The following is a 12,860-nucleotide window of genomic DNA, read 5'->3' as shown; positions in this document are numbered from 1 at the left end:
AACTGCATCGAGTGTCTTGCTCAAGGACACTTCGGCAGGAGAGGTGAAGGGTCTCTAAGCTGCAAGTAAATTCCTCCACCTACCCAGCAATAATGAGACAAAGACGTCTGTCAAAAGGAAAATCATGGTCGATATTCGGATCACGATTATTTATCACGATTTCTCGTTGATTTTCAAGGAGAAATTATTATGATTGCACATTCACATTTAAGTAATGAGAGCACTGCTTTCACTTCCATGTTGTGCTACATTCCATGCTGATATAGAACAAATTACCGAACATTTTTACCCAAAATTAAATCAACAGCAATTTGATTAATTGTGCCGCCTTACTCTCTGTCCAGACGTATCTACGAGGACTTCTCCTGTGTCACAATCATCAGGTCTTGTTGGCAGAAGGAGTGTTTGATATAAGTGCTGCTCTTGGTGTACTCTGAGCCGTGAATGGCGAGGACTCTACTCTCGCCTCTCAGACGAGGCTGTAAGGTCACGGGGACCCAGGGGAGACATTTCCTCTTGTCAGACGTCTTGTCAGCAAATGGGGCTGCAGATAGATGCTCGAAATTGGGCTTTTTGCCGATTGCAGGGCATCGGGGTGCGACGCATGCCTGCGGTGCGTCGCGTGCCCTCTATACTTTGTGCGCCACTCCACCTCCGGGAGAAATAAAATGAAAGAAATGAGACGGATTGGAATTTAGTGCATCCACTGGCATGTGAGAAAATAATTCGTTGCACGTCTTTACTGCAGGAGATTCCAAACTGAAACGCTCTTCTGAGGACCGGTCCGGTCGTCAGTCGGCTACACTGGTTCCCCTCCATCGCCGTGTGTTTTTATTCATTCTATACATTTGTTCTGCTTTGAAGTATTCCCACACTCTTCCCTGCAGTCGTGTGGATGAAATCAGCAAATGAAATATCTTGTGTAATGTGCAGCTCCAATGCTGTCTGATCCTTATTCTTATTCTCCACGCTGTTTGCACGCCCCCCCGGTGACTCCGCGGTGGGCACCACGAGAAAATTGGATACCGGTGACCGCTGCTCGGATATTGTCTTGCGTCGATTGGAGCTGACTGGCTGATGTGTTTCGCTCCATCTTAACAGTTTCTCTTGGAGTCGGCTGCTCTGACGCCTCGGGGGTTCATCTGCAGCCGCTGAATTATCCCGCCTGCACAACGAGCTCAGCAGAGATGCTGCATTGGTTGACTCCGCAGCTTCATGGCCTCCAGATGGAAGGCTGTTTTTCTCTGTTTTCCTCTTGGATTTTTAATTCTCGAAAATCATAAAAGTTTGTCTCTGCTTCGGAGGGACAATTGTGTAATATACATGGGATCCAAACAACATCTCGGTTATACAGGCAGACTGGCATTTGTCCTGCTGATGGTTGTATGAATGGGAAGCACCCTACACTAGTTTCTGGCTTTGGTGACGATGAATGAATGGACGGCTGCCAGCATTTAGATTTGTTGTCGAAGCATTGCAATCATTTTAATGTGTGTAAAGATTGAATTGGCTGTTGAATTTGGCTACTGTTCATGAATTTGAAACAGGCAACTTTAAAATGTGGTTGGTTTACATTCAGGCTGTATTACATTTTCATTATTTATTTGTTTCTACGAGAGAAGTGAAAGTATTCTTATACGACTGCATGCGAGGACTTCTAGAAACACGTAGAGCTTAATTCAGCCTTTTGTTCATCGTTATGTAACCGAGCAAAACTCTCTTTCCATTGCGTCACATTTTTTCTAATACCGCTAAAGAAGCCAGAGGTTTGTTCGGATTACATCTCTGTGTTGAAGGTTCCGTTTCTCAAAGCTGTCAAATATTTCTATTCAGAACCAGAATGAGAGAAAAGCCGCTCGACCGTGACGGCCTCACTGCTTTGGATGTTCTAGTGCTTCGTTCTCAATTCATCTGTTGGTCACTCTGAAAACCACCAGAAGGCCGTAAAAATGGGTCTTAAAATCATCCAAAACCCCAAATTAATGTTGTTGAATGTCTTGTTTTGTCCAATAATTTATAATTGTATGAATAATGACAATTATCACATGTGACGAATCAATTGTTTCAGCTCCACTTTAGTGACACGCATAAGTGTTCATGTGTTCAAACCCCTGTTATCCATATTACCTCTGGATATTGTTGAGTAGTGATATAACTATTAGTTATTTACCCCCTTGTCTCCTTCCTGTCTCACCTTCATTGGAGGTTTAAGACTCCTCTGGTGTTGTCAGTCTTGCGTTGCCCTCCTCCGCCTCTCAGGACCCCCCCCCCCCCCGTCCTTTAAGCCTCCCATCATGCCCCTGGGTGTGCACGGCTCTTCTACAAGCGTGGCACATCTCTCTTGACTGTGATGCTCTGTGGCAGAAAATCAATACTTCACTTGTGGCGTGATATGGAGATAAGACTGTCATAATCCCGATGTTGTGCCTTTGTGGACCCTCGCTCTCCCTCATAATGGCGGTCGGCGATGTCCTTCACTGATATCGTTGATGTCGCAGCAGCTCGTTGTTGCAAAGGAAGGAACTGCAGTTTATTTGTACAAACATAGTGTTGTTTGGGCAGTAAAACAAAATTATCTCAGTTTTTTTTATATCAGCCCACCTGATAAACAGCCTGAAGACAAGAGAGTGGAAATAAGTTACTCACATGCACCTTATTGATCGGTTTGTCTGCGGTATCTGTCTTTGTTTTGTGGTGCCCTTCAGGATTTCAGCTTCATGTTTAAATTTGCCCCATAATAGCGATGGAGATGAGAGAAATGAATCTTTCCTTCCTCGTACTTCTAAAGGTTGAGCGGTGCTGTGATTGTAAACACACAAACGTAGAGAAGGAAAAGATGAAAGCTGAATCAACCTCCCCGTCCCTGCAGGGAGTATTATTTAGTTAGAAGAGGTTGTGTCTGTATTTCAGCAACATTCTTATAAAAATAAACAAAAAGCGTTGATGAGGTGCTTCCATCCCCGTGTGTTATCCTCTCTCCGTGCCCTCTTGTGTTCCACAGAATAGCTTTGGAAACGCATTCCAAGAAATGTGCCACGCGTGCGGTTTGTTCCTGTAAACATACGGGTGTGATATTCAAATGAAACTGTCACTCCGGATGAAGTAATTGCGGTTGAGTCATTGAACCCCTGTCGTCCGCTCTGCTTGAGATACAATTTCCTCTCGGACTCAAACTGCGACGCTGTTGCGCTCAGACTCACTTTGTGTTTATTTGAAAATGAATTGGTGAAGAAAGACGATTGGATTTTCCAAGTGGACTCAAGCCGACATCATTTTCATCTCCTGAATGCTTACATTTGCATGTCTATTGCGATTGTAGCAAATTGTAAAACCAGAGAGGAAGTGAGAGCGGTGTCGTAGGTGACTCTTTCCTGCTTGTTGTCGAGGTTAAAGCCTCGCCTCGTCCGTATGGAGGTTTGCTCCACAGGGTTTTATCGTGGCTGGATATTCTCACTCCTTTGGCTTTGGTCAGATGGATTCTTTGCACTGCTTTGTGTGCAAGGAATTGATTCTTTCTTTTCCCCTCAGCGCTCCCTTCACAGGCCCGGGTCCATCCTCTGCCGGCCTCGCATCTGCAGGTCGCCTCTTGGTCCGATAAGCTCGGGCGGAGCAGAGGCTGTGGGTCACTCAATCAGCACTCGCTGCATGCTTTCAGTGGCAGCGCTCCCTCTTTTTCTCCAAAGGCAGAGGAAACCGCCTCAGCTGCCCACCTGCTGGGAGGAAATGACTCGCAGGCAACCCCTGGACTTTTCCCTTCAGGCTATTCTGTGAGCTGTGCTACAGAGCTGCCCTGAACCCGACTCACAGCGCCGCTGCTTTGTGCGTTTCTCTAAAAGCTTCTTTATTGATCTGCTATATTTTATTTTGCAATGGGACTAGAAGTACAAACTAAATTGTTATTTAAATGGTTCATAGTTTAGTCTATAAAAGCAACCAGTTGTGCTGAACCCAAAGGTATTGAATTCATAATGATATAAATTAGAGATCTTTCCCCGCGTGAGACGAGAAGTCAATGTTGATTTAACTTGCACAATGTAGTCACGACACTTTAAACCCAAACGACGATCTCCTCCTAAACCTAATGAAATAGTTTTGTTGCCTAAAGCCAACAGAGTTTCCTGTGAAGACGGACGTTTATTTTGAAAGGACCGTATGCACCTAATGAGCGGAAATCAACAGGAGTTGATCTCTTAGCGCCCCCAGATGATGCCCAGAATCCTAAAGACTCTCCTGACTTTTCCTCTAGCGCCCCCAGCAGGCCAAAGTTTTGACTTGTTCTGTGAAATATCTCAACATTCTCTCATTGCAGTTGGCCCAAAAATGGACACGACGATGGTCAAAATTGAAATTCGTCCAAAACTGGAAAAGCAAATATCGCTCCAATCAGCCTCCTCTGTACTTTGTGTTTTGTGCTAACATGCTCAACTAAGATGTGAACATTCGAACCACTAACGTGAGCGTGTCACTGCCACAGAGCTGCTAGCATGGCTGCACACCCTCGATAAATGCTTTTCTCTCGATCTGATGAATCGATTCGTTGAACTGTTGTTTCAGCGCTAGCATGTTGTTTGTTACAGCCAGAAATGAGCTTCATCTCTTCGTATGACCCCTCCCTTGTGTTCCTGCAGCTTCACATCTTCATTCTCAGTCCAATATGGAATTTACTTAATTGTTCCGTTAAGCAGCCACAGACTGAGCACTGACTCGAGACCCGACTGTTGAACATTACGGGGTTCTTTAATCCTCTCAGGTAATCTGGAAGGCATTGTTCCAGCTGAAAAAAAAAAAAATGGACGACCGTAATTCTCGTCCTCGAAGGGTTTTAAGGGTTTATTTGAACAGTCTGATTACGAGAGTGCAGACCTGAGCCGTCTACTCCCGGCTTTCTTATTTCCCAGCAACACTCCATCAGCTCTCTGTTGTACAGCTTTCAAAATGAGAAAAGTTGATGCGGTGGCCACCTGTCTGACAGTCCCATGCATCTCCTCCACCTCCGCCTGCTAGTGAGGACCTGTCATTACCGAGCCTCGTACTCTCTCTGAGAGAAATCATTTGAGCTTGGCTGGAGATGAGGAGAATGGAAGGGGGCCCGCTTAATATTCACAGAGCAGAACCACAGTGAATGGAAATGAGTGAGAGAAGAGAGGGTGAATGAAGGGGGGGGCGTTGGGCAAGAAAAACAGACTGAAACAGAATGCGAAATTTGCAGGATAGAAATTGGCAGAGCGCGGCATCGGAAGCAACTTATTTTGCACATCCTAATAATTCCGAAAGGGTGCGGGGACGTCGAGTTCGTGAGTGTGAAGATCTGCGGTCAACTCGCCTCAAAACTCATCTCCGTGCAGAGCTGTAGGAGACGTGAAATTTGTTGTGAATTGCCACAGGATATGCAGTTGTATACAGAGCAGGCTGTGCAGGGAGGTGCGGTTGATTTCAGCATGATAATGACTCAGTGGTGGCTTGTTTTGGGATGAGGGCACGAACAAATTGGCCCACAGCAGTTTGTGTGACATTTTCACAGCAGGTTTGAAAGGTCTCGGGCAGCGACATTTTTCATTCAAGCAACATGCCTGGCTATTATTTATTTCTCTCTCTCCCCCCCCCCCCCCCCCCCCCCTCCCTCTCCGCTGTCTCGGCCACATGCCTCTTTCACCTTCAAGTGTGTATTTTGTGGTCTTCATGTGACTCATTGATTGCTATGAGGCCGGTGAGGTCGGTTCGCCCGCCTGCCGCAGACAGGATGCCAGAGAGAGTCATTGTTTGAGGTCGGAGCAGAACAATGCTTGGAAGGATATCCTCATTTTCATGGTCATCTAGGGTGCCCAAAAAAAGCGTGGCTGCACAGAGAAATGAGTCTTGGGGCTCCCACTTGTCCCCTTCTACCCCACCCACTCACCCCCACCCGTCGCTACGCTAAATTAGAACTGCCTATCTTCTCCCTCTCTCGCTCGCTCCATCTCTCCTTCACTCCTGAAGTTACAGAGGAGAGGAACAAGAGGAGGCGTCAGCTGACTGCCTCCTTCCAATCGGATAAGTTCTGATGGAAGTGTTTAGCAGCTGCTAAAATCAGATTTAGCCCGAGGGTGGGAGGGAGGGAGAGAGGGAGAGCAGGAGGCTGGAGCGAGGCAGTGCAGCATGGCTATGCGCCGGTAGGGAGGCATGATAAGTCGGGGCTCCGTACCATGGACGAGTCCAGCATTCTGAGGAGACGGGGGCTACAGGTAAGCGAGCAAATGTACCGTGTGTGTGTTTGAGCTGCAGGGTGACTTTGTGCCGTACGGTATGAATGCGCGGCTCGTGACGCTCCTGTGTTGCTCTTTTAACAGAACACAGTTAGGACTTTGAGACCTTTGTGTGTGTGTGTGTGTTAACACTTGGCAGTACAGAGGGAGCAACACTCTGCTGTTGATTTGTGCTTCATGAGAGAGAATCCTTTGGCAGACCTGTGAGGACATTTTTTCAGAGGATGATTAGGATAGTTAACCGGCTGCAAATGTTTTATCGCTTGTACGGATTTGGAAATAATGGTTTGTGTCCAAACACTGTTACTTTTTTTTAAATAGCCTAAAATAATTTGTCACATTTAATTTGTGTTGGTTGTCGGCAGGAGGACGGGGAGATGTGTACTAATGGAGCTGGATCGATGCAGGCTTTCTTACTTTCTGTTATGATGATCGATTATCAGGACTGTAAAGCTTTAGAAAACCTCCGTTCGGCACAACGGTCCTAAAGAACGACGCACTCAATCAAATTACTGCTGCCATCACTCTGCCGTAACGCGAGGTGGAAATGCAGGTGGAAAGGGAGTAGGAATCCGTTTCACACGTTAATCATATCCGCTGCAGTAGGTGTTACAGTCAAGTGTAAATTGGATTGATAATGCCGCTTTCTCTCGTGGGGATACTTATAGAAAAACCTTCGGCTCAAACAGCTGCATGTGTCAAACTTCCTGTGATCCATAGTATGCATCATTTGTTTTAATTAGGCTGCAGTAGTAAAACAGATTTTATGCTCAAACGTTCATTTCATTATAAACAAAGGTGACGTTTGCGTGTTTGAGAGCTCAGTTCTTTCTCTGTAATGTTTTATTCATTTAGCTGTCGAGCTAATTTAAAGATTGGAGCCTGGCAACATTTTACTTTCATGTTCACAGATTTAGTCAATGTGTTCCTCTGTGATTATTAATCTTTCTGAAAATCAGACAGCTGAGCTCTTGACTTTTAATTTATGCTCTTTGAATTCTTTGTTTTGATGGTCTTAATGGATTTCTCTGGAAAAACCAATAACTTTTTTTTTTGTAATTACGTTGATCAAAAGCTTCCAAACAGTAATTTTGTGCACAGTTGCCCGAATCTTTCTCTTCCTTTGTTGGACACCACCTCCTCCCTTGCTCCCTCTCTCCTCCCTTGCTCCCTCTCTCCTCCCTTGCTCCCTCTCTCCTCCCTCACAAGACTTCTTTATGCGCCCAAACGCACGCAAACTAAACCCCGACACAACGGCCGCTCCTGTGATCAGGCTGCTGCAGCGCTCTGACTCTCGCATTCAAAAGGAAACGCCGAAGTTAGTTCGTCCACAATTTCCCCCATTCATTCTCAGGCCAGGAAGAGATGACATCATCCGAGTCGGACCTTGTTTTTGTTTAGGTGAAGAACTGCAGAGGGTGTCGGTGCTTTTGGCTTCAAGGGAAAGACGTTGACGTGTTTCTGCATGACACCCGTCTCACTGCTTCCCTTTTGTTCAGGAATAAATAAGCTTGTAAAAGTTTAAATGTTGCGAGATTAACAACTTGGTCTCAGTCAAACTTCATGGTCTTAAAAATAGTTTGGTATAATTTTCTGAATCCGTACAGTCAGAAATAATAAAGAAATAGTTTGACATTTTAAAAAGTGCGGCTTGTTGCTTGCTTTCTTCCAAGACTGTTAAATATCGGCGGATGGTTAGCTTAGCTTAGCACAAAGACTGTAAGGAGGGGGAAACAGCTAGCATGTCTCTATCCAAAAGTAGCTTAATGTGTCTGCCAGCACCTCTAAAACTCAAGTTAACACGTTAAATCTGGTTTGTTGAACCCAAATTGTACATTTTTGTTGTTACATGCCGGACTATTTCTTGGTCAGAAGCAGTGCTTCCAGCCTTCGTGCTAAGCTAAGCTAAGCTAATTGGCTGCTTGCTGTTATTTAACAGACAAACATGAGAGTGGTATCGATCTTCTCTTCTTAACTGTTTGCAAGAAAGCAAACAAACGTTCCCACAATATCGAACTATTCCTTTAACAGCAGAACACCCTCGGGTGTTTATCTTCACGGTGTGTTTACGTCTGCATTCTGAGTTTGAGGAAAGCAACATTTACAAAGATATGGAAAAGTGTAGAGAAGATATCCACAATAACTAACGAGCATTAACTGTGTTCACTGGAACTTGTGTTGCTGTAAAAATGCTGCAAAAACAAGTCCCCAGTGTGGCTCGAACCTCGATCACGAAGAACCAGAAGAGAGAGCTTCAGTGTTCGTGTTGAAGCCTCATGAATGTGACCGTGTGCAGAAGTTATTTTCAACTTGTTGGAAAAAAAGAACAGCAGAATAACCAACAATACGCAGGAGAATCCTCGCTTCAGCATCAGATGCATTAATGAGTTCTTTAAATACATCGCTCTGCTAAAGTGTTGCTCAGTCTGTCTGCATCGTCAGCAGCTTCTCTTTGCTCGTCTGGATGTTTGGAGATGCAGTGAGAGTTACAGGAGCTCCTTGTTTTGTTTGTAAATGCTGTAGAATGTTGATTCCCGGGTTTCTGCATTTCACTTGATGTACTCTTATTTTATCGTTGTAAATAAAAGTGAGTAGAGAATTGACAGATTCATGCGATGCCCTGTAGAAATGGCTAAAGTAGCTACTTTAACGTCCATGTTTGCAGCGTGTCAGGAGACTTTGTTTGCGTTTGTTGTACGACTTCGTCGATATTTCTGAGTCACAAAATGTATTGAAAAAAGTGTTGCAATCACCGCTCCTGTGTCGAACAAAAGATAATTCCCTTTAGTTCGTTTATTTTATGGTTGCGTCTCACTAGGTTCTGGTTCTGAGGGCTTATAGCCGCCATGTTTCCTCATTAAATAAAATGTGTTGGTTTTCTGTAGATTTGAATGATGCCTACAGCATGGCCTTCATCTTAATTAGGAGCATTACTGTACTTCAGACATCCAACACTGCTGCCGCCATAATAACAAGTAAAGAAAAGGTAGCGATCCAGACGAGTGCGGTGCCATTGTGTGCCTCCAAAGAGCCGTTTGTGTGAAATGGTGTGAGCCAGCTGGTGAGATACAGCCCAGGCTGACAAAACATGATGGTGCAGCACCACAAAGGCCGTCTACTTACCCGTGGTTGGTGACTTTATTAAGGCTGGGTCATAAATCCTGTTCATATTGCCGTAACTGTAAGGAAGAGACATGTATAATCCCAAGACAGAGCCATTGAGATGTTGTTTTTGTGTGCAAATGTGACGAGGAAACTCTACTGAAGCACAAGGGGACGGCTCTCATCTGGGAGGGACCAGTGAATAGGACGACCTTTCTTCAGCCAAAGCTGAGCAGCCTCTCTGCTGAAGGGTCCTTGTGCAAAACGGTGAGTTTCTTTCAGCTCCAGCAGCACTTCATTGATGCCGAGAGAAGGCGGTCGGATTAAGAAATAGAAGTTCTCCTTGAGGAAGGAAGGTCGCAAAAGAAAAATGTCCGTCGTCACTGGGAAATGAAGGTTGATGGAGCACAAAGCCGGATGCTTACAGTGGGCAAACACGATGAGTTACCAGTAAAAAGATGAGGTGCACAGAACTGTTTGGTTAAAGTGTGTACAATAGCAGCCTCTGGTGAGGATCCTAGGAGCTACGTCTGGTTTGCTCTTCCAGCAGATAAAGACTAAGAAGCTCTATTTCTGCTTCACCGTTTACTATCATCCTGACATGCCAGATATTCTGTGTCTGTCTATGGACCATGTCTAGGAGGAGAGAGTCTTCCTAGTAATGGATGAATCCCAATCTGATGCATTAATATTATGGATACTTGGTGAAATGTGTCCATAAAAGTAGAATATTTCTCATGCAGGACGAATAATGAGACACCAGCTGGTGACTTGGCTGTATCAGGTTGCGTTAGTCCTGTTAATGGTTTTAGAAGCGCTTCATCTTTTTTGTTACAAATTTATTTGCTACCACATAACTCGTCAGTGACTACACCGTCGTACCCGTCCCGTCCTTCTGATGTCCTCACCTTCTGTTCAAACTGGACAGACGTCTTTCGTCGTCTCCAGCTGTTCGTCCCGTCTGTCGCCTGGGTTTGTACGTCACGTCTGTCAATTGCATTCTGTGGAACATCAACAGATGCCAGCGAGTGAAGTGAAGACATCGGTTGGACGCAAACGCCAGTTGCTAATATGCTTCAACGTGTAACCGTATGCATTCATGAACACAATTATCAAACGGATGAACATGTTGCATCATCCAACAGTGTTAAACAACACGTTTTTGACAACTCCTTTGTCGATACGAATGCATTGGCTTTTGAAGCATGCCTGTTCGGAACCTGTTGCAGATTTCTCTAGAACGCTTCTAACAAACAACTTCAGCCTCAACACGGCGCTGCTGCGTTTCCTCAGCAACAGACCTGCCGTGCACGGATCCTGTACTACCGTGAAATACACTGCAGGGGCCCCAAACGGCTAAAGATGTATTATGATGATTACATATTACAATTATTGAATGATCTCACTATTCTAACTCATTGTACCCATAACATATTTTACAAAAGGCCCCAAAACCACGTCAACGTATGCAGCTGAAATGTGTAGTTCTTACTGCGTGCTTCTACTCGAGGCTGCATAAAGCACCGTGGGCCCCGGGGCTACGACTCCTTCAAGGATTTATCCAGTCCCGTTAAGCCCGAGCATTAAACCGGCCGTGCCTCTGCTTCAGAGGAAAACATTGTTCTCATATATTTACCTCACAGAGAAATGTTTGTGGCTACGTCGCAGATTCAGATTTGACTCACAAAGTACAACAATTAAAATATGATTATTATTCATGTGTAAGACTGATTACAGTTGTAAACATCTTTAAGAGTCCATTATCGTGACATTAAAAATGAGAGATCATATCGAGTCAACGGGACATTAAGCTCCCTGCCAGCCTCAAAATGAATTGTTTCCGCCTTTCACAACTCTGGATGAGTCTGTGGATTAAGCATTTATGACGCCTAACATCTTGCTCTGAGGATAGATGAGAGGATGCCGGCAGATTGAATCGGCAAAGCTTTCTAATGCTGAATGTGTGCTCTGCTGTTGAATCTCCCCCTGCTGGCTCAGAAATCAATATCTTTCACATAGTGCCGGGCATAATGGTGGGAAATATTACTGCAGACTGACAGTCGTTTTGGATCTACTGATGTAGTTGTCATGGTTAGTAGAAGTCAGATTCTGTACCCTCCAAATTCATTCATTGGCTGTTTGTAAATGTCCAGTTTGCTACGTGAGGTCAATAAATGCACTGTGAGATAATCTTCAATCCGTTTATAATGCATTCTGTCTGACTCCTGTACTGCACATGTGTTGGAAGCAGATAAGCAGCCGCATTGATCTACGTGACCTCTCCTGATCTCCAGACACACTTGAGGTCTATGACTTTGAAGCAGCATCTATGACCGATTAGATGAAGCTCCGATTTCATTTTAATTTAGGACTCTAATTAGGATCTTGTGTTCATTTTTATTGAGACTCAGTCTTAGTCCTGTGTCAAATGTTCTAGTTAGTTCTTATCATATTCGGTCAACCTTTTGTCAAAATTCACCAGAGGGGTATTTACTGACATGTTTTATGCCGTAGAACAAAACGTTAAAATCTCTTGAACTTGTGTGAATCACAGACATTATCTCAGACGTCTAACCAAAGAACATTTGAATAAAACGTTGATTTGAGATTAGGGACCCGGAAGTGCTAAAATGCTGATCAATTGACGGGTTGTTGGACTTCTTCCGTTCTCTCTCGCCGTCAAAATGACATGTAGCTCAAGTTAGCCATTTGCTACGTGTTGGATGAGCTTCTGATTACATGTCAGTGAGTCGATCCTAAATGATGAGAGTAACTTCTGGTACTCTGATGTCCCGCTCGGTGTTGATTTGATGACATGTCTTAAAGGTGTTCCTGCCAGTCAGCAGCAAACCTCCGTAGAACCAAGTACCCTTTTGATCTTGAGATGTAGGAAAATCCAAAACAAATGAAAGGGAATAATGAATGAACCATTACACATCGGCCTTTCTACAAGAGCAGCGCTGCGGCTTTGATGCGCCGCCGCGGGGATGAAATGGTGTTGCTAGAAACCAGTAATTGACATTTATCCCGTGGAACAATAAACTATCTCAGGTTCATCGTGTCACAATTGTTATCTCTCCGGTGCTGCGAGGATTACTGGATAAACAATGATTTAACATACAAGGTTCACTTTCATCACCGGTTCGTTCTCCTGACGGACAACTTCTGAAGATGAAAGCTTTTCACGCAATGACTCAGTTTGTGTCGCCTGTTTGACAGATTTTAAACCTCTTAGGGATCATAAAATGTAATGGAAATACTTGTCTTTATGCTAAGCATTGTGCTGACTTTGAAAAACACACATTGGGGCCATTATTTCAATCTTGGATGTCGTCAAAAGTTTTGTTTGTTTGTAATTATTTGCACAGAACTCAAGGCTGGCTAGATATCAGTAAACTACAACCTTTTAGATGAAGGACTTAATTGAAAAGTGTAAGGTTTGTGTCTTATTTTAAACTGTTATTTAGTCTTAGAATCCTTTGAGAAAATGCTGAACCAACAATAATCCAATTAAAT

The 12,860-nt window shown here is 44.3% G+C and overlaps 1 protein-coding gene across 1 annotated transcript in view; it reads left to right on the top strand.

Moving 5' to 3' along the window:
* The window catches only part of mast4 (microtubule associated serine/threonine kinase family member 4), a gene marked incomplete at its 5' end in the record, with an annotated part of 71,345 nt that overhangs the window by 16,389 nt on the left and 42,096 nt on the right, over positions 1 to 12,860 (top strand).

Source organism: Melanostigma gelatinosum (genome assembly GCF_949748355.1).
Source record: "Melanostigma gelatinosum genome assembly, chromosome: 18".
NCBI lineage: Eukaryota > Metazoa > Chordata > Actinopteri > Perciformes > Zoarcidae > Melanostigma > Melanostigma gelatinosum.
Note: the sequence above shows the minus strand (reverse complement) of the source record. Positions and strands in the feature narration are given on the sequence as shown.